Below are 16,658 nucleotides of genomic sequence, written 5' to 3' on the forward strand. Positions count from 1 at the left end.
AAAAAGTTTTTAGTAAAATTTAAAATAATAATTCAGCAATTAACCTCAGCCTGAGATAATGCTAGCCATAGATAAGATAGTGTGTGCAACACTACCTATCTTTCTCCTTTCTGTAGAGGGCGATAAAGATTATGAAGAATCTACTCTTGCATTGTCTGTTTTGATCAACAGTCTGGAGACAGTGAGTGTATCACAATAGTTATGTTCCAGCCTTAGCAAAATTATACATAAATAAACATCAGATGCTATTTTAATAACTTATTTAAAGAGCAGAATAATGCATATAATAAGATAAGAAGTTTCCACATGCTCCATTTTAGACATCATGTACTGTGGTGAGACCATAAGAAAAAAAACCAAAAGAATAAACAAACATATACTGTAATGGATTGTCATTGTTATTTGTTAATACTAATACCATGTGAAGTTGTGTTCTCAGATTCAACATCCCATTCTGCAGGCAATGATTTTTTTAGTCCTTACCCATAACATGGATGATAATTAAATGTTATTTAAGAGAAACAAAACTGGCATTCTACAGATCAGAGCATGGAAGGTTAGATCCCTTAATTTGGCAGGTAGATTAGAAAATTGAAAAAGGTAAATGGATAGGTTGCAGCTAGATATAGTGGGAATTACTAAAGTTCAGTGGCAGGAAGAACAGGACATCTCGTCGGGTCAATACAGGATTATACATACAAAGTCAAATAGGGATAATGCTGGAATGGGTTTAATAATGAATAAGAAAATGGGAATGTTGGTAAGCTACTATGAACAGCATAATGAATTCATTATCATAGCCAAAACAGGCACAAATCCCATGCCCACCTCAGTAGTACAAGTTTACATGCCAACTAGCTCCGCAGATGGTGAAGAGATTGAAGAAATGTATGATGAGGTGAAAGAAATTATTCAGCTGGATACAGGAGATGAAAATTTAATTGTGATGGTTGACTGGAATTTGATAATAGGAAAAAGAAGAGAAGGCAAAATAGATGAATATGGACTGAGAGAAAGGAATGAAAGTGGAAGTCATCTGGTAGAGTTTCACACAGAACATGGTATAATCATTGTTAACACTTGGTTTAAGAATCATAAAAGAAAGTTGTATACGTCAAAGAGACCTAGTGACATCAAAAGGATTCATATTGATGATATAATGGTTAGACAGAGATTTAGGAACCAGATTTTAAATTGTAAGATAGCTACATGGGCAGATGTGGACTCTGACCACAATTTATTGTTTATGAACTGCAGATTAAAACTGAAGAAACTGAAAAGATATAGGAAGTTAAAGTGATGGGACCTGAATAAATTTAAAGAAATTATTGAGAGCTTCAGATGGAGCATCAGGTATTGGTTGACTAGAACAGGGGAAAGGAATACAATGGAAGACAAATGGAGAGCTTTAAGAAATGAAATGGTGAAGACAGCAGAGGATCAAATAGGTAAACAGACAAGGCATAGTAGAAATCCTTGGATAACACAAGAGATATTGAATTTAATTGATGAAAGGGGAAAATTTAAAAATACAGAAAATGAAGCTGGCAAAAGGGAATAAAACTTCTAAAAAAATGAGCTTGACTGGAAGTGCAAAATTGCTAAGCAGGAATGGCTAGAGGACAAATCTAAGGATTTAAAAGTGTATTTCACAAAGGGAAAGATAGATACTGCCTACAGAAAAATTTAAGAGGCCTTTGGGGAAATGAGAAGGAGCTGCATGAATATCAAGAGCTCAGATGGTAAAACACTTAAGCAAAGAAGGGAAGGCTGATATGTGAAAGGAGTATATAGAGAGTCTATACAAGGAAAATGAACTTGAAAGCATTATTATTGAAAGGGAAGTGGATGTGGAGGATGAAGAAATGGGAGATATGATACCATGAGAAGAATTTGACAAAACTGTGAAAGATCTAAGCTGAAAAAAGGCTCCAAGAGCAGACAACATTCTGTCAGAACTACTGAAAGACTTCGTTGAGCCAGCCAAGACAAAATTATTTCATCTGTTGTGCAAGATGTGTGAGACAGGAAAAATACTCTCAGGCTTCAAGAAGAGTGTGGTGGTTTGAATTCCAAAGGAAGCAGTTGCTGACAGATGTAAAAATTACTGGAGTTTAATAACTCATGGTTGCAAGATACTAATGCAAATTCTGTACAGAAAATGGAAAAGCTGGTAGAAGCATACTTCAGGAAAGATCAGTTTGGATTCCAGAGAAATGTATGAACATAAGAGGCAATACTGACCCTACAACATATCTTAGAAGATAAGTTAAGGAATGGCAAACATACATTTATAGCATTTGTAGACTCAGAGAAAGCTTTTTACAATGTTGACTGAAACACTCTTTTTAAAAAGTCTGAAGGTATTGGGGGTAAAATACTGGGATGAAAGGCTATTTACAACTTGTACAGAAACTAGACAGCTGTAATGAGAGTCAAGGGACATGAAAGGGAAGCAGTGGTTGAGAAGGGAGAGAGATAGGGTTGTAGCCTATACCCAACGTTATTCAATCTGTATACTGAACAAGCAGTAAAGGCAACCAAAGAAAAATTTGTTGTAGTAATTAAAGGTCAGGGAGAAGAACTAATATCTTTGAGGTTTGCCGATGACATTGTAATTCTGTCATACACAGCAAAGGACTTGAAAGAGCTGTTGAACAGAGTGGACAGTGTTCTGAGAGGAAGATATAACATGAACATCAACAAAACTAAAACAAGGATAATAGATGTAGTTAAATGAAATCCCATGATGCTAAGGGACCCAAATTAGGAAATGAGACACTTAAAGTACCAGATGAGGTTTGCTACTTAGGCAGAAAAATAATTCATTGTGGTCAAAACAGAGAGGATATCAAATGCAGACTGGTGATGGCAAGAAAAGCATTTCTGAAGAACAGAAATCTGTTAACATCAAATATAGATGTAAGTAAAAACTTCCAGCATGCTGGAGTAACTTGGGTCAGTAGCTTCTTTTAATCAATAGAAAGAAAACCCAGTCCAAGTTGCAAATATTTCATGTTCATTTGATGACTAGTTTTGGGTTGCGACCCATTTTCAAATCAACATAACAAAGTCAAAAATAACATTCCAAAAGATGTCAAAAATGTACACTACACATTTTTGACAGCTATGAAAATGCCATTTTTGACTTCATTATGTTGATTTGAAAATGGGTCTTGGCCTGAGTTATCAAATGAAAAATAAAATATTTGCAACTTGGACTAGAGTAATATACATTTTTTGACTTCTTTCGAAATGTCGTTTTTGACTTTGTTATGTTGATTGGAAAATGGGTGTCAGCCCAGAACTAGTAATCAAATGAAAATAAAATATTTGCATCTTGTACTGGACTTTTGTACTATAGATTTATGTGTTAGGAAGTATCTTCTGAAGGTTTTTATCTGGAGTGTAACCATTTATGGAAATGAAACATGGACAATAAACAGTTCAGATAAAAATAGTATAGAAGGTTTCAAAATGCTGAAGAATACTGAAGATTAGATGGGTCAATCTTGTAACAAATGTGGAAGTATGGAATAGAATTGGAGAGACAAGAATTTTGTGGCACAACATGACCAAAAGAAGCGATCGGCTGGTAGGACACATTCTGGGACATCAAGGAATCACCAATTCAGTATCTGAGGAAAGGGTAGGGGGTAAAAATTGTAGAGGGGGACTAAAAGATGAATACAGTAAGAAGATTCAGAAGTATTTAGGTCACAGTAGTTATTCAGAGGAGAAGATACTTGCACAGTATAGAGTAGCATGGAGAGCTGCATCAAACCAGTCTTCAGACTGAAGATTACAACAACAGCAACAACAACAACAAGGAAAAATAGAATCTTATAATGCCCAAATATTTAACTGACATGACTGTTTCAAGCCGCACAGTGACAATATTGTACTTGAGCATTACAACATTGTTTCTCCTACTCATCTACATTATGTATTTGTACATCTAGAGTAAACTACCAATTATCACGCCAAATAGAAATTCTGTTAAAGTCAGTTTGTACCCTCTGACAGTTGCCCAATGATGAAACTCTCCTGTTAGTTACAGTGGCATTGGAGATTGCTGTTCACCATATCTTTAAGGACATTTATGTAAATAGAGATTTTCCTGGAGCACTCCTGAGAATATGTTTGTATCTGATGGACACTCACTGTCAAAAAGATTCTATTACTTAAGAGTGATTATTTTTCCTTGTTTTTTTAATGCAAGTTACTGGTGGTAGTGAAAACAATACAGAAACAAATGCTTAAGAAAATAGTGTGATAGAAAGGATGGGGAAGGTGAGAAGATCACTTCATGAATGCTATCATTTGCATTTCTCATCAGTACACACTCAATACAGAGCCAGCTTTATTGAAGATAACCATGAAACCATTCGCAGCAAGAACCATTTGCAAAATATCCTAATGATGTTGATCCTAAACTTAAATTCAGAATTTTGTGATAACCCATTGCCTCTGTCAGTAAGCAGTTTCTCCCAATGAGGATGATGTAAATCACCTTAAAACATGTGCCTGATTCTGAATAGAGTTTTATTGAGAACATGATGTAAAAAAAAAAAAAAAAAAAAAAAAAAGTACTTTCATACTCATGAGCCAAAACATTATGACTACCAGCTTATTAACTTGTTTACCAACATCTGTAATCACAATATAGTCACAAGTCTGAGTGGTATCAAAAAGTTCTTGGTAAATTTCTGAATATATGTTACATAAGATGTCCGTGCAAAGGTTACATGATTCCTATAAATTACAGACTTGTGGTACAGGAGTGCAGAGCTGGCACACAGTAGTAAACCAGAAATGTTCTGTTGGGTTCAGATCAGAACAATTTGGTAGCCAAGATATTGCTATCATGTTCCTCAAACTACTGTGTAGTTATTCTGGCTGTGTGACATGGACTGTTATACCGCTGAAAGGTGCCATTGTCATCAGGTAAGAAATATAGAACAGAGACAAACAGTGGTCTGCAGTAATGTTTACAGTCTTCAGTTGTCAAAGAGCCAAAGGCCCCATGGCATAATACTGCTGCCACCAGCCTATGTTTGTGACACAGTGCATGTTTTGAGCAGCTGTTTGCATCCAGATATGACCACTGACCTATTGTGACAAGAAACATAATGCATATGATGAGTTTACACATTTCTATTGGGCCACAGTCCAGTCTTTATGATACCATGTCCACTGCAATTATAATAGACAATGTTATTTGATTAACCCAGCAGGTCACAGAAGTTGTCTACTGGAGAGCCCACTGTTCAACAATGTACACTGAATTATATACACTGGAACACTTGTGCCTACACCAGCACTGTACTCTGTGATCAAATCTGCCACTTATTGCAACATATCTTGCTTTCCAGATTGAGCAAACCTCCCAGTCCCACACATTCTGTGATGAGGTGTGGACAGACAGCACCTTTTTGTCTACTTGTAGTTTCACAGACCTTCAACCACTTTCCACAGATGCTGACAACAATAGCACATCAACAGCCAAGCAGATTTGCCATTTCTGAGATGTTCATACTCAAGTGCTGGGCCATAACAATCTCTCCTTTATTCAGTTCACTTGTTTCAGTGGATTACACCATTGGGGCCTTTATCAACATGAGAATGATCCCCAATGATCTCTGTTTCTCATATATAACTTCCCTAACCACATCAAATGCCCACAGTGCCACTAGACACCAATGAGTCTCAATGTTAGCAGTAATATTTTGGCTCATCACTGTATATTAATGCAGTGATAGTGACAAAAAGCTGTGATCTTGAATTTTTCTCTATTTTTGTTACATGCAAAAATCGTCTCAGCTTTGTGAGCTTTGTTTTAGCATGTTTTAGAACCTAATCTCTTGTTTAAATAACAATATAATGCCAGTAGATTTTATTGGAAAGAGAGAATCTTTAATATCTAATTTAGAAAAATGTGAAGACAGTGCTAGTTTGTCAAAGAAAGTAATATGATTAATCCATTTATGAATAAATATGAATAAAAGGTATGTAGGCCGCTTCAGCATAGCATATAACAGAAAATAACCTCTGTATCTCACTTAGACTGAAACTCACATCAAAATTTGTCTCATTTATGTTCGAATCTCTTCCTCAAACAATGACTTCTATTCTAGCTCCCCATTGTGTTTTATTTACAATCACCTTGCCATCCCTCTATGCCTTAGCTGTTTCTTTATTATTTTATTGTGTTATTGTCTAAAAGTAATTTCTATTCCCAGCTTTCATAATCCAACCCAAAATATTATAACAAAATTACAACATTAACTGAAGATTCTATAAATTGGTTGTAGCATTATTTTTATATTTACATAAATTTGCAGATAGTAAATATTTCCACAGAGAATTTCCAGACATATATGATTTAAGCACAAATCAACAATAGTGTCTTGCACAAAGTGCAAATTTCATAACAATTTTTTTAGGATTCTTGCATAAAATCTGATGGTGTTATGTGCAACATAAGCCCTACAGCTATGACTAAAATAAATAAAATTATGTTTGTTGTCAATTTTATGACCTCAGCTTGTCTCCTACACTTTAAAAACCAAATTCATTTTAATTTATAAGTACTCACATTTATGAATAATGTTTCATTTTTAGATAACTGAAGAACTGGGAAACCTCCAGAAAATGAAGATAAGCCTTGACTTGCAGTTTGTTGAATTGAAGGAGAAACTTACTGCAACAGAAAGAGAAATATGTATTGCACGTCAGGAAAATAATGAAAATAATGCACTGCTCCATCAGATTCGTAATGATTTACATGATGCCTCTCGTCTCCTTCATGAAACAACACAACTGAAGAATTTAGTTATGGTAATGTCAGTAACACAGTAAAAACTGTATGTTATGTCATCAAATGATTACTTTTGCAAATACCAAATTTATTCACTGAAAAAAATGTCAATTTTAATTTCTTTTTTATGTTAGTTTAAAAGGTATTTACAACCAGTTATGAATCTTAAAAATGTCTTCACATCCATAAAAATGGTGACTCTTTACCATCTTTATGATGTCAGCAGAGCCAACATGAATGGTCCTGGTAATTGCTGTCTGGTTTAAAAATGAAAGTTCCATGCACTTTGGGGGGTGCAGGTGGGGGTGGAGGGGGGAGGAACACATTCATGAGTATAAGGAAATATGTACCAAATATGAATGTTGTAAATAAAAATATGTATGATGTAATTAGCTTTCCCTCCATATATTGCACTCTAATTGCACTCTACTAGTTGTAGACGTAAGAGGACCTGTTGTATACATGACTTATGTGTATTTATGCCCCTAAAAGACTCAATTATGATTTTAGTTTGTAATATTATTATGTCCTTTTTAAAATTATTTTAATAACCAGATATTTTTTTTAGACTTGTACTTATGAGTGCCTGAAAATGTGGTGGATATGTGCCATAGTTTAGTGATATTAGCTTTTTTCATATTACACTGTCTTACATTAGGCTTCATGAAGTAGTTTCAACCAAATACATATCAATAAGGTTTTGACTCTCACAACAAAAAATGATATGTCTTGCTGTTTAAACATAGAATGTACCTGACCAGAGAGGTTTTCCTAACTGTACACAACCAGCTTATTCTGTTTTATCAAGAAATGGAAAGTCCAGCTCAGAATGTCAACAATATTATGAATAGTATAGGTTCCTACTTACCACAAAGATGATACATTGAGCTGCAGACAGGCATGATGCAAAGAAGATATATAAGCTTTCAGCTACAGCCTTCTGCAGAAGAGAAAAATGCACACATATTCACACAAGCAAGCACAACTCTCTCTCTCTCTCTCTCTCTCTCTCTCTCTCTCTCTCTCTCTCTCTCTCTCACACACACACACACACACACACACACACACACACACACACACATATGACTGTAAATCTCCAGCCACTCCAGCGAGGCTCTGGCAGGAAAGACCTGAGACAGTGGTCATGTACCTGTGTGAGGTATGCTTGCTTCTGTAAGTGTGTGTGCATTTTTCTCTTCTGAAGAAGGCTTTGGCTAATAACGTTGTGTGACTAGGGCCTCCCATTGGGTAGACCGTTTGCTGGATGCAAGTCTTTTGATTTGATGCCACTTAAGCGACTTGCACGTCGATGGGGATGAAATGATGATGAGTAGGACAACCACAACACCCAGTTCCTGAGTGGAGAAAATCTCTGACCCAGCCAGGAATCGAATCCGGGCCCTTAGGATTGACGTTCTGTTGCGCTGACCACTCAGATACCAGGAGGCTTTGGCTGAAAGCTTATGTATAAAAATCTTTTCATCCTGACAGTCTACAACTCAGTGTGACATCTTCATGGTGAGTAGCAATCTCCACTTTTCATGATATTGTTACTCCACTTTAAGTTTGACTGCGGTGCTACACAAACCTAATATTTTTAATGTGGGGCCCTGATCTGTATAAATGAGGTTATCACATTGTACATTGAATCTGTGAATTTACCTTAGTGTGTGGTTGTTTAACACATTGTATTTTCACAGTTTGAAGATGTTCATGTTGGTATAGTGAAACATGTAAAAATAAAGGAAAAGTTACATGCAACTTGTGGCTTCTCTACAATTTTAATTGAAACAGAGAATGTTCATTGTTTTGATACTATAATGCAGTATGCATGGTGTGGGTGGAACTATATGTACAACATGATAAATTTCACAAGGAAAAAGATGACAAACAAATACAACCCATCACACACTCCTAATAACATCTGTGTTAGAGGGTGAGGCATCAACAGTCAATATGTATGGAGAGCCATTGTGCAAGTTAAAATCTGAGCATGTGGTCATATATATATTAAACATTCAAGTAAGGTGAATTTAAATGACCTGTACAATGCTATACTCTTTATGGTAGAGAGACTGAGCTGCTGGTGTCCTTATGTTAGAGCTGCATACTGTGACTTTATTGACTGATTGCATGGGCATAGCATGACTATAAATCAATCAGAACAATGTGTAAATGTTTGTATTCACCCAGCAAAATCTGCACCTGAAAACCCTGTAAGTATGCAATCTGGGGAAGCTGAATTTACTGAAGGGATTCCAATACTGCAGCTGTAGACCTCAATATGATTTGGATTGAATTTAATGCATATAGAAAACAATTATTTGGACAATATTGCAAAGCTGAATGATACTGAATATACTGATCAGCCAGAACATTCTGACCACCAACCGACTATCAAAATATTTCCATCTAGGTGATAGCAGCATCACCTGGTGAGGAATGACTGCTACTCAGACACTCGCACAGTACATGTAGTATCAGTGATTGGTGTCCTTGTGTAGAATGGGAAAGGTGTGTGATCTATATGAGTTTGACCAAGGGCGGATGTCGATGGCCTGGAGGCTCACCATGAGCATTTAGGAAATTTCACAGCTTGACAGGTGTTCAAGGAGTGCTGTGATGAGTGTCTTCAACACATGGCGAAACTGAGGTGAAAGTATGTCCAGACAGCATGGGATTGGGTGGCCACCCATGATTACAGATGTCAGACATCGAAAGCTGGGCAGATTCGTAAAACAGGACAGGTGGTGAACCATGGCAGAACTAATATCAGTCATTAACGCTGGGCAAAGTACAAGTGTGTCTTAACACACAGTGCACTGAACACTCCTAACAATGGGCCTCCGCAGTCAATGACCCACGCATATGCCAAAGTTAACACCATGACATCGGCAACTATGACTGAAATGGACATATGTCCATTGGTGCTGGGTATTGGTGCAGTGGCAGAGTGTTGCATGGTCTGATGAATCCTGATACCTTCTTCATCACGCCACTGGGAGGGTGTGAATCCATAGTCAGGGGGAAAGCTTCATGACACCTGTACGGCCGGATAGAGACAAGCTCCCAGTGGGTCCATAATGTTAGATTAGATTAGATTTACTTTCATTCCAATTGATCCGTAGTGAGGAGGTCCTCCTGGATGTGGAACATGTCAGAAAAACAACAATACATGACAAATGTTTACAACTAAAACAAATAAACTAATGTACCATTCCACAGGTCCCAAGTGGAATGATCGTCATTTTTAATGAACACTAAGAGTCATTTTACAAATACTAATGCACTGAATTTAAAATAAAAAACGTTTTTTATTTATTTATAAGGTAATAAACATGTAATACAACTACTGTAATACTTATTTACAATGAACACATTACTGCACTGAAATGGTGCAGAAGTTAGATTATACTTACACACACACACACACACACACACACACACACACACACACAAATTTTCAGTGAACACATTACTGCACTGAAATTGTGCAGAAGTTATGTTGTACTTATATACAAATCAGTTGGTTTTACTAAGAAATTCATCAATGGAGTAGAAGGAGTTGGCCACCAATAAATCCTTTAGGCTTCTCTTAAACTGAATTTCATTGGTTGTTAAGCTTTTTATGGCTGCTGGCAAGTTATTGAAAATGTGTGTTCCTGAATAATGCACACCTTTTTGTACAAGACTAAGTGACTTTAAATTCTTGTGAAGATTATTCTTATTTCTAGTATTGATTCCATGAATTGAGCTGTTGGTTTGAAAAAGTGATATATTTTTAATGACAAATTTCATTAAGGAATAAATATACTGGGAAGCTGTAGTTAGTATCCCTAGTTCCCTAAACAGGCTTCTGCAGGATGTTCTTGAGTTCACACCACATATAATTCTTACTGCACGTTTTTGTGCCCGGAAAACTTTAGCTTGGCTTGATGAATTACCCCAAAAAATAATCCCATATGACATTATGGAATGAAAGTAAGCATAGTATGCCAGCTTTTTCATTTTTATATCCCCTACGTCTGACAAAATTCGCATTGCAAACAGAGATTTGTTAAGACGCTTCAGCAGTTCTGTGGTGTGCTCCTCCCAATTGAATTTATTATCAAGCTGTAATCCCAAGAATTTAACACTGTCCACTTCTTCTATCTTCTTGTCATCATATGTTAGACATATACTCTTGGGACACCCCTTACAAGTTCTGAACTGCATGTAGTGTGTTTTTTCAAAGTTTAGTGACAAAGAATTGGCTAGGAACCAGTGATTAATGTCCACAAATATTTTATTGGCTGATCTTTCTAAGACTACACTTGATTTACTATTTATTGCAATGTTTGTATCATCGGCAAACAAAACAAACTTGGCATCTGGTAATGTTACTGATGAAAGGTCATTGATATACACAAGAAAAAGTAAGGGCCCCAAAATGGAACCTTGTGGGACCCCACATGTAACTAGTTCCCAGTTGGATGATGCCTGATAGACATGTATCAAGCTCTTTCCTAATAACACCCTTTGTTTCCTGCCAGAGATATAAGATTTGAACCATTTTGCAGCATTTCCTGTTACACTATAATATTCTAGTTTACTTAAAAGGATATTGTGATTTACACAGTCAAATGCCTTTGATAGATCACAAAATATACCAGTTGCCTGCAATTTTTTGTCTAATGAATTAAGCACATTTTCACTGTAAGTGAAGATAGCCTTCTCAATATCAGAACCTTTTAGAAATCCAAACTGTGACTTTGACAGTATGTTATTTGAGATAAGATGGTTATAAAGACGACAGTACATTACTTTTTCGAAAATTTTTGAGAATGCTGGTAACAGTGAAATTGGACGGAAATTTGATGCTATTTCTTTATCTCCCTTCTTAAACAGTGGCTTAACTTCAGCATATTTCAGCCATTCAGGAAATATTCCACTGATAAACGACTGGTTACACAGATAGCTTAATATGTTACTTAGCTCAGAATCACATTCTTTAATTAACTTTGTTGATATTTCATCATACCCACTAGATGTTTTTGATTTTAAAGATTTTATGATGGACATTATTTCTGTTGGGGTAGTGAGGGTCAAATTCATATTATGGAAATTACTTGAAATGTCTGGTCTAAGGTAATCCATAGCAGCATCTACCAAACCTGACAACCCCATCTTTTCAGTAACAGTTATAAAATGTTTGTTAAAAAGTTCTGCAACACTATACACATCTGTCACCAATGTATCATTTACTCTTAATGCTATTTGTTCCTCTTCATGTCTGGTCCTACCGGTCTCCTCCTTCACTATATCCCATATTGTCTTTATTTTGTTATCTGATATGACTATCTTTTCCTTGTAATATATTTGCTTTGACATCCATATTACAGTCTTTAATATTTTGCAGTATTTCTTATAATGTGCTATAGCATCAACATTGGAAATGTTTCGGATTGACAGATACAGTTTTCTTTTTGTTTTACAAGATACCCTTATTCCTCGAGTAATCCATGGCTTCTTTGTAGATTTTCCTCTAACCTTGGTAAGTTTTGGGGGAAAGCAGTGTTCAAATAAGGTAAGCACTTTATTAGCAAAAATGTTATATTTTTCATTCATGCCATGAGCACTGTAAACATCAGTCCAGTGAATGTCTCTGAGGAGTGTCCTAAAATAATCAATTTTTGGCTTACTGATTACCCTCTTGAGCTCAGATTTAACAGATTTTATATCCTGTTCAGTATTAACATTTAACAGAAGGAACTGCATGTCATGGTCTGAGAGGCCATTGGCTATTGGTTTTGTAATATAATTTTGTTCATTGGACTTTTCTATAAAGATATTATCAATGGCTGTTTGTGAGCAAGTGGCTATCCTAGTGGGGAACTTTACTGTGGGAATTAAGTTGAATGATAGTGTTACTAACTCAAATAAGTTCTTATTCGGAGAGTCTTTAAGGAAATCTACATTGAAATCACCAGCAACCACTATTTCTTTGTTTTTGGTTATTAAATGGGCCAGTACAGCTTCAAGGTGGTTTACAAACAGATTAAAGTTACCTGCAGGTGCTCGATATACACTTAATATTATGAAAGATTTTTTGTGAAAATCTAATTCTGTTGCACATGCTTCCATATGCTGTTCTAGGCAAAATTTATGAATGTCTATGTTCTTAAATTTATGACAGTTCCTGATGAATGTGGCAACTCCTCCTTTCTCCATTTCTGATCTACAAAAGTGAGATGCTAACCTAAACCCTGTAACACTTAAAAGTTCTATACCAGTGGTCACATGATGTTCAGAGAGGCAGATTATGTCAGCTGGGTTTGAAGACTCTAATTCATCTATGCATATAGTTAATTCATTAATTTTATTTCTCAGTCCTCGAATATTTTGCTCTGGGGAACAGTCAAATGAGCATCCATGGGTCCTGTGGAGCTCGTACAAGACACTATGATGGCCAATGAGTATTTTACACTGGTTGCAGACCATATACACCCTTTCAAGACTATCATGTTTCCAGAGAACTGTGGCATTTTTCAGCACGATAATGTGCCATGTCACAAGGCAGGAGTGCGATGGAGTGGCTCAAGGAACACATTGATGAGCTCCAATTGATGTGATGGCCCCCCAACTCACCAGATCTGAACCTCATCAAACACATCTGGGATGTGATTGAACATGGCATCAAAGCTCATTGCCCATCCTCCCCATAATTGAATGGAGTCAGGTGACTTGTGCATGCAGATGTGGTGTTAAGCCCCTCCAGCAACCTACCAAGGCCTCATTGCTTCCACAACATGATGCATAGCTGCTGTTATCCATGCCAAAGGTGGACATACCAGCTACTAGGTAGGTGGTCATAATGTTCTGGTTGATCATTGTATGTGTGTAAATAAAAAATTGTTCTAAAAAAATTTTTCTTATTTGTTTTCATGCTAGCCTAGCAACAATAACTCCGGCTCAAGCTCTTTTATAAATAATAACACTGAGGAAGCAAATTAAGTTATAATTTATCATAAATAATACATGTTTCAAAATTATTGTATTTATAACAAAAAATCACCAAAAAACATTGCTTATATGCAGGGATACATCACACTAATACTAAGAGGGAGAAGAAGGATGTCATAGGCAAATCATTAATTTTTTCAATATTTATGTGACTAGCAGCATCTGATTGCTTATATGTGCAATGATAGATCATAGTAATATCTATATCTACATCTACATCCATACTTCACAAGCCACCTGATGGTGTGTGGCGGAGGGTACCTTGATACCTCTATCGGTTCTCCCTTCTATTCCAGTCTCGTATTGTTCGTGGAAAGAAAGATTGTCGGTATGCTTCTGTGTGGGCTCTAATCTCTCTGATTTTATCCTCATGGTCTCTTCGCGAGATAAACGTAGGAGGGAGCAATATACTGCTTGACTCCTTGGTGAAGGTATGTTCTCGAAACTTCAACAAAAGCCCATACCGAGCTACTGAGGGACTCTCCTGCAGAGTCTTCCACTGGAGTTTATCTATCATCTCCATAACGCTTTCGAGATTAATGATCCCGTAACGAAGCGCGCTGCTCTCCATTGGATCTTCTCTATCTCTTCTATCAACCATCTGCTACGGATCCCACACTGCTGAGCAGTACTCAAGCAGTGGGTGAACAAGTGTACTGTAACCTACTTCCTTTGTTTTTGGATTGCATTTCCTTAGGATTCTTCCAATGAATCTCAATCTGGCATCTGCTTTACCGATGATCAACTTGGTATGTTCATTCCATTTTAAATCACTCCTAATGCGTACTCCAAGATAATGTGTGGAATTCACTGCTTCCAGTTGCTGACCTGCTATATTGTAGCTAAATGATAAGGAATCTTTCTTTCTATGTATTCGCAGCACATTACACTTGTCTACATTGAGATTCAATTTCCAATACTAAGAGAGAATGATTTTATATACAATTTTTACATGATTAACAGTAACTAACTGCTTATATAAACAGAGATACATCACACTAATACTAAGAGAGGAAGATTTTATATGCAGTTCATTATTTTACACAATATTTTCATGGCTAACAATATCTGATTACTTGTGGATGCAGACACACATCAGACTAATACAATTCATTGTTTTGTACAATATTTACATGATATCAGCATGTGATTTCTTATATATGTGAAGATACATCACACAAATACAACTCATTGTTATGTACAATGTTTACATAATTAACAGCAACTGATTCTTATATGTTGTAATAACTTACACTAATACTACTACTATGGATTTATTATATACAATATTTACACTGTAGGGGGACTGGCAGCCACAGGTGAATTAGAAAGAACCACACACATATATACAATATATACAAAAGACAATATGTGTAAAAATACATAGTACACTTAAAAATAATAATTATACATCTTCCAAGCACACATAATTCTCAATTGTGAGAGTCTATGAGAACACATAATGCACAGCCTTAGCCCACTCATGGGTGACACCTTCATCTATCTGATATGGATATGTTTTTGATCTGAACCCCCACAGACTCCACAGCCTGCAAGCCTCCAATCTCATCTTTCATAAGGCAGATAATCTTCTTGTTTCCAGGTATTATTCTGTAAGTATTATTGAGTTCATATGCTGGTATGTTGTAGTTCAAGCTTTGTGAACTCCATTGGAAGCTTATCCATCTCCAGAGTAACTGGTGCTTCATTGAAGATTATGGCCCACTTAAAATCTGGCCTGGGAATGTAATCTCTTGCACTAGAATGCCAAGCCCAATTATAAACTAAAGGAGATTCATGATGGGTTCTAACATTTGCCATGATTTTGTTAAAAACAGCTTTATTCATCAATTTATTAAAATCCTTTTCGAAATCACGCTTCATAAGAATCCTCATTTTGGCATTAACATCAGTGTACTCCTTCAACCAGGATATCTGTTTGAAGTAAATGATCCATGTAATTCTAATAAGCCTCATCCCCAAACTGAAACATTGCTTGAGCTTTCTGTAATGTAGAAAGTATTTCTGCTTATTCCCCAGAATTATCATCAGCTTATGGATGAAACCATTTTGTGGGACTATGTGCTTCTGACACAGTGATAAGTCATGGTGCACATCATGCAAATTGGTGGGAAATTCCATGTCTTCCTCTAGGACACATCCCTCACTATCATTTGCAGCCACATGATGAATTTTTTTTTTCCAGTCTGACAATTTTCTCTTTGGATAGCTAGCAGAACCCTCCGAACAGCTGAATTTATTCCATGGCATGTCTGTGGAGATTTTTTACATCCATATAAAGTATGTATTTAAATTTTCAGATGGCCTGTACTGTTACCCACTTATTTGTGGCTTATTTGCTTTGGCATACCTGTGCACACATGGGCCAGTTCCTCTGTCAGTCCCACATTTGTAAGAAAGCAACATATCAACATCAGTCAACAGTTCAATGTTGATACACATCTTTTTTAATGTTGCATTCCATGAAATCATTGCCACAATGTAGTAGAATTTAGAATCCAGGCAGTATGTGTCCATACACTTCAGAATTTTTCAAAAATTTCTGTGAGGAGCTGCATATCTGTCTCTATGTGTAACTTAGCATGTCTCTAAAAAATCAAAGATGTTGAACTCCTGCTAAATATTCGCCACGCTCTGCATCTACTATGGAAGAGTCTGTGAGTTTGCTGGATGAATGTGCCTATATCAGGCAATGTTGTCAATGGAGCCTCTCCATAGAATTCAGGTATTTGTATGGAAAGATCCCCTTCTCCATCACAAGCTGAAACTTTGCATCATTGGGATGTGCAGCTCTGGTGATATGCATATCCTCCTG

The sequence above is a fragment of the Schistocerca americana genome, chromosome 1, assembly GCF_021461395.2.
Source record: "Schistocerca americana isolate TAMUIC-IGC-003095 chromosome 1, iqSchAmer2.1, whole genome shotgun sequence".
Classification (NCBI taxonomy): domain Eukaryota; kingdom Metazoa; phylum Arthropoda; class Insecta; order Orthoptera; family Acrididae; genus Schistocerca; species Schistocerca americana.